The 6,259-nt window shown below is 41.7% G+C and overlaps 1 pseudogene; it reads right to left on the minus strand.

Moving 5' to 3' along the window:
* LOC141106727 (zona pellucida sperm-binding protein 3-like) lies at nucleotides 1-1,442 on the minus strand (annotated as a pseudogene).
* Nucleotides 1,443-6,259: the final 4,817 nt, after the last annotated feature.

Raw genomic sequence — 6,259 nt, forward strand, 5'->3', positions numbered from 1 at the left:
AGGCGACGTGGTAGGTGACACGATCAGGGGTCCCACTGATTCTGCATTATGGTGAGTTGAATGATTTCATTATTTATATTACAATGTAATAATAGTAATAATGCGCTTCAATCATCCTGACATTATAACAACCATGGTGCCGGGATGATTGAAGTGCTAACACCAGGTGTTTGGAGTATCTTTATCTGCTGATTGTTAAACTCTGGAATACACATTACTATTATGGTGTAGGATCTGGGTCTGCTGTCCCTCCATCCCTCTACCCCCCTTTCCCTCTGCATCCCTCATTCATCTCAGACTCTAACCACACCCCATCTAGCCACGCCCATGTAAGCCACGCCCACTATTTCACGTAAACCACGCCCATTTTTTGACGCTTCGCGCGCCACATTTTTCCCTTTTTCTATACCACGCCTACTAACGCATGCCCCGCCCCCTAATTATAGGCTGGCTCCGCCTACAGCCAAAAAAAGTGTCCTGAATTTTTTTTCCCCAATGTTGGCAACTATGTTCCTAGTCCAGGGAAAACCCCAGTGTGTGTGTGTGTGTGTGTGTGTGTGTGTGTGTGTGTGTGCGCGGCAGCGTCTGAGCTGTTGCCAATCTCAGAATGGAGGGGGATTGAGGGGTCAAAGTTTTATTTGTTTTATTTATTTTTTATTATATTTTTTTTTTTCACAGACAGCACATACTGTGGCTTTTTCAGAGACTTCGCAATGAGCACCATACACACAGCAACTACAAGAAGACTGAGACACCTAACAGCCACCAACCACCAGAGCTCTGCAGGGGTGGCCTCTTCCTTCATTACTGCAGCTGCAGGGTCACTTTGTTTTGGCCCAATCACATGCAGAGGTCCCAAGGTGGTCACCGACTGCTCCTCTTCCATGTTAGGTTCATCCAAGGCTTCCCTCTCCCCAAAGGCTCTCTCAGTCTTCAAAATCAGCTCCTTCCTCCTGCCTTCACACCAGTAGGGTTGCTGCAGGTGCCTGATGTCCCACAACACTGGCAGATACTGCTGGGGCTCTCAATTGCAGACCATCTGTTTGTGGCTTTACTATAGAAACAGGCCTTAAGCAGATCAGAGATGCATAATTTCCTAGGAACCGGAAGGCATCCACCGTGAGCTGTAGAGTGCTTGTCTGGACACTTGGAGCGATGAAGGCCGAGGAGGAGTCCGCTTGTGTTCCATCCACCAGACACCCATTGTCTGTAATGATGTCATAACTTAGAGAAGAGGTGGCATCAGGAGATATGGTGGCCACACAGCAGTCCACATACAGGATCTTATCAATTTGGTTGTGAGTATCTACAGAGGCCTGTATGTAGAGAAGATCCCTCAACTGATAGATGGGAGATCTTCTGGGACCACTTCAGTCCTCAGTGATCAGAACCAAAGAAAAGGACAACCTTTCTTCTAAAGAATACAAACAAGTAAAGCGCATAAAAATAAATAAAAGAAAAAAGAAATAGTTCAATCCAGATGGAGACTCCAATCACCGAACAGAAGGAATGACAGGATCCCTCGTGAAGGAAATGGGAAACGTCCTTCTGATGTAAAGTGACAATATCCTTCACCAAATAAGCCCAGATGCGCTTACCAGAGATGGTGGACCTCCCTGCCACAGAAGGTCAAAAGTGCATGTATCCCCACAGGGATGTTGCAAACCTCCCATAAGGCTTGAGCGATCCTCAATCACAGTGTGTGGAGCTCCTATCCACCAGAGAAATCCAGAAAGGGAAACCTCCAAAAGCCAGTAAAGTAAGGCTGATACACAGACCAGAGCACTGCATACCCTCGCTTTACTGGCTTTTGGAGGTCTTCCTTTCCCTTTCGGTGCAGGGATAAAACAGGCTGTGAGGAAGTGATATATGAAACTCCTCAGAAAAGTGATTCACCACAGATCACTTTTCAAAGGGACAGCAAAGACTGCTGCATGTTTAATCCTGTCGTTCCTCTGAAAAGCAATCTTTGGTGGATCTGAATGGGTTGTGTTAATGCGGGTGTGATAAACCCATTGCAACAGACTGCCTTGATGTGAATGGTCCCTTAGTGTAATTGGTTTTTTATTTTGGTTTTATTTTTTAACCAGTTCAGCTCCAGAGCAATTTTTTGCATGCATGTAAAAAATCTTAGTTTTTGGCAATAAAATTACTTAAACCCCCAGAACATGATATATTTTCTAAAAATAGAGGCCCCGTAGAATAAAAAGGTGACAGTTGCAAATTTTTATGTCACATGATATTTACACATCTGTTTATTAACCACTTCAGCCCCGTAAGAATTGGCTGCTCAATGACCAGACCATTTTTTGCGATACGGCACTGCGTCGCTTTAACTGACAATTGCGCGGTCGTGCGACGCTGTACCCAAACAAAATTGATGTCCTTTTTTTCCCACAAATAATGCTTTCTTTTGGTGGTATTTGATCATCTCTGCGGTTTTAATTTTTTCGCTATAAACAAAAAAACAGCGACAATTTAAAAAAAACAATATTTTGTACTTTTTGCTGTGATAAAAAGCCCCATTTTTTTTTTTTTTTTTAAAAGCTAATTTTTTTCCTCAGTTTAGGCCAATATGTATTCTTCTACATATTTTTGGTAATAAAAATCGCAAAGGCGTATATTGATTGGTTTGCCCAAAAGTTTTAGCGTCTACAAAATAGGGGATAGATGTATAGCATTTTTTTTACTAGTAATGGCGGCGATCTGTGATTTTTATCAAGACTGAGACATTATGGCAGACACATCGGACACTTTTGACAAATTTTTGGGTCGATTGACAATTATACAGCGATCTGTGCTATAAAAATGCACTGATTACTGTATAAATGTCACTGGCAGGGAAAGGGTTAACACTAGGGGGCGATCAAGGGGTTAACTGTGTTCCCTACGTGTGTGTTCTAACTGTAGGGGATGGGACTGACTATGGGAGAGGAGAGATCGTGGTTCCCAGCTCGTAGGAACTCACAATCTCTCTCTCTCCTCACAAAACTGGGATGTGTTTACACACACAAGTCCCTGTTCTGCCTCTCGTTCCCTGCAATCGCTCGTGGCCGGCGGTCATCGCGACCGCCAGTCACGAGCATCGGCACCCCCCGCAGCTATCCCGCTTAAAGGGACCGACATATTGCTACAATGGTTCGTGGGATCGTGCCGACCTGCTGCAATATAATAAAACAAACAAGATATTTGGGGGGCACACCCTCTCATTAAAGATGGTGCAGCCATAAGACCATACAGTAGAAGAAAATTTTACAGCGCACACAAACATTTACCTCCAGCAAGGCTAGTTTAAAAACACCTAAACATTTTCAAAAAGACATTATCAAAAATATGGGGATTTGGTCACACCATATTGCTATATGGTGCTAAGCCCACTTACTGCAACAAAGTACCCCATGATTAGTGGGTCCTACACTATCCATAGATTTGTGAGATCCTGCTTCTCTGAACCATGAGAGCAATACACTCTTCTAAATGGGAGAATCTTGAGGTCTCCACCTATGACACAAGTGGACACTAATGAGAGGTACTTAATGAGGGAGTGGGGTGCTCCTAACCCAAAAGGATTTGGTCAGAATCCATACATTAAACAAGATATTTGGGGGCACACCCTCTCATTAAAGATGGTGCAGCCATAAGATCATACAGTAGAAGAAAATTTTACAGCACACACAAACATTTACCTCCAGCAAGGCTAGTTTAAAAACACCTAAACATTTTCAAAAAGACATTATCAAAAATATGGAGATTTGGTCACACCATATTGCTATATGCTGTTAAGCCCACTTACTGTGACAAAGTACCCCATGATTAGTGGGTCCTACACTATCCATAGATTTGGGAGATCCTGCTTCTCTAAACCATGAGAGCAATACACTCTTCTAAATGGGAGAATCTTGAGGTCTCCACCTATGACACAAGTGGACACTAATGAGAGGTACTTAATGAGGGAGTGGGGTGCTCCTATCCCAAAAGGATAATGTCTTTTTGAAAATGTTTAGGTGTTTATGAACTAGCCTTGCTGGAGTAAAAAATATGAAAGGGACAGGAGGGGAAAAAAGAGATATCTCTCCCCCCAGGGACTTTTAAGGTGCTCTTTAAATCAATGGTTTAATCACACAATTTCTGTACATTTATATAAAAAAGGTTTTTATTAGATCCAGATTAAAACATCAATGCCTCACATAAGAGGCTAAGACATGATTCTAAAATGCCTAGACATGATTCTAAAATACCTAGACATAAACACTTTCACCTAGATTCTTTCACATTAAACAGTGTAACATATGGCAACTAATCAAAGGTGCCATGACAATCTGCCACTTGCTCTGCTCGACATGTTTCGCTCTAAATGAGAGCTTCTTCAGGAGTTTTTAAAGGGCAACGATTGTAGTAGACTCTAAATGATGAGAGAATAGGCAACAATCAATACATCAATAATTTAAACAGATTACAAAACGAATCCAGTGCCATAGGGTTCAATAAGTGGAATCAAAATTAGTACAGAACATTCCAATAAACACATAGGTTTGAAACCAAACAATCCAATCAGATTATATATATAACATTTAAATTTACATATCTTACCAGGCTACAGTGCACCAATGTGACGTAAATGCTTGAGTAGTGTAAATCTACTGCCAATTTCAAACAGGGGTATTCTCATATAGGAGGGACCTCACCGCCATAAGGGTTGTCAAGTTGGGGTCTTTGAGTCATATAACCATTCCTATGAGCCCTTACTAGTACTTTAGGGAATATCTCCTTGAAGACTTTAGGACAATAACAGCATCCTTGGATTGATGTTTTGTCTTCAAGGCGAAAATTTAATTTATTTGCCTTTCCCTTATCTTTTCCCTTAATTAAGATGGCGCCGCCGGCGCCTACACGCTCCATAGACTCTTAACGCATGCGTATTAAGTTCTATGGACGCCGCTGACGTCAGAATGACGCCGCCGCGTCCCCCCACGCCATGACGCAGGTGATCTCATTGAGCATCCGCATCCCGGCGGTGAAATCAGACGCCGCCGGGATGGGGGTATATAAAGGCGGTTATACACCGCTTATAGTTCTGATGCCGGTGCCGTCTTGCAGGGGAGGCGAGGGGTTCTCCCCAATCCTTGTGCCGTATCAACGTCTTAAAAGTAAGTTATCTTTTTTGCAGCCTTGTCACCATTGACAAATTAGTTGCACTTTCTAAATTTCCATTGATCTCTTTCTTCTCTCTGTGTAGAAGACTGTTGGAGGGGAATCGCTCTTTGTGGATATTTAAGCTTTGCAGTCGCCAGTGGTTAGTTCGCCATAGCGTGGTGTCATTTCTAGTCACTGTATCCGTTTGGGCTGTGGGACTTTTATGTTCCAGGCCAGGATTTATACATTGGTTCCATAAAAGGTAATATATTCCCTAAATTTAAAGGTGAATTATATCAATATGCTATTTCCCTTTCTTAATCCACAGTTCATCTGTTGTTTCTTAAAGGGTCTTCTTTGAATACTTTATATTCCCCTGTGGTCCCCTTATGGCGGTGAGGTCCCTCCTATATGAAAATACCCCTGTTTGAAATTGGCAGTAGATTTACACTACTCAAGCATTTACGTCACATTGGTGCACTGTAGCCTGGTAAGATATGTAAATTTAAATGTTATATATATAATCTGATTGGATTGTTTGGTTTCAAACCTATGTGTTTATTGGAATGTTCTGTACTAATTTTGATTCCACTTATTGAACCCTATGGCACTGGATTCGTTTTGTAATCTGTTTAAATTATTGATGTATTGATTGTTGCCTATTCTCTCATCATTTAGAGTCTACTACAATCGTTGCCCTTTAAAAACTCCTGAAGAAGCTCTCATTTAGAGCGAAACATGTCGAGCAGAGCAAGTGGCAGATTGTCATGGCACCTTTGATTAGTTGCCATATGTTACACTGTTTAATGTGAAAGAATCTAGGTGAAAGTGTTTATGTCTAGGTATTTTAGAATCATGTCTAGGCATTTTAGAATCATGTCTTAGCCTCTTATGTGAGGCATTGATGTTTTAATCTGGATCTAATAAAAACCTTTTTTATATAAATGTACAGAAATTGTGTGATTAAACCATTGATTTAAAGAGCACCTTAAAAGTCCCTGGGGGGAGAGATATCTCTTTTTTCCCCTCCTGTCCCTTTCATATTTTTTACTTTATAGTTAATTATGGGATGTGGTGCTTTCAGTTGACTATTTTTGTCCTTTCCAAATTCTAGCCTTGCTGGAGG

Source organism: Aquarana catesbeiana, linkage group LG08 (genome assembly GCF_042186555.1).
Source record: "Aquarana catesbeiana isolate 2022-GZ linkage group LG08, ASM4218655v1, whole genome shotgun sequence".
NCBI lineage: Eukaryota > Metazoa > Chordata > Amphibia > Anura > Ranidae > Aquarana > Aquarana catesbeiana.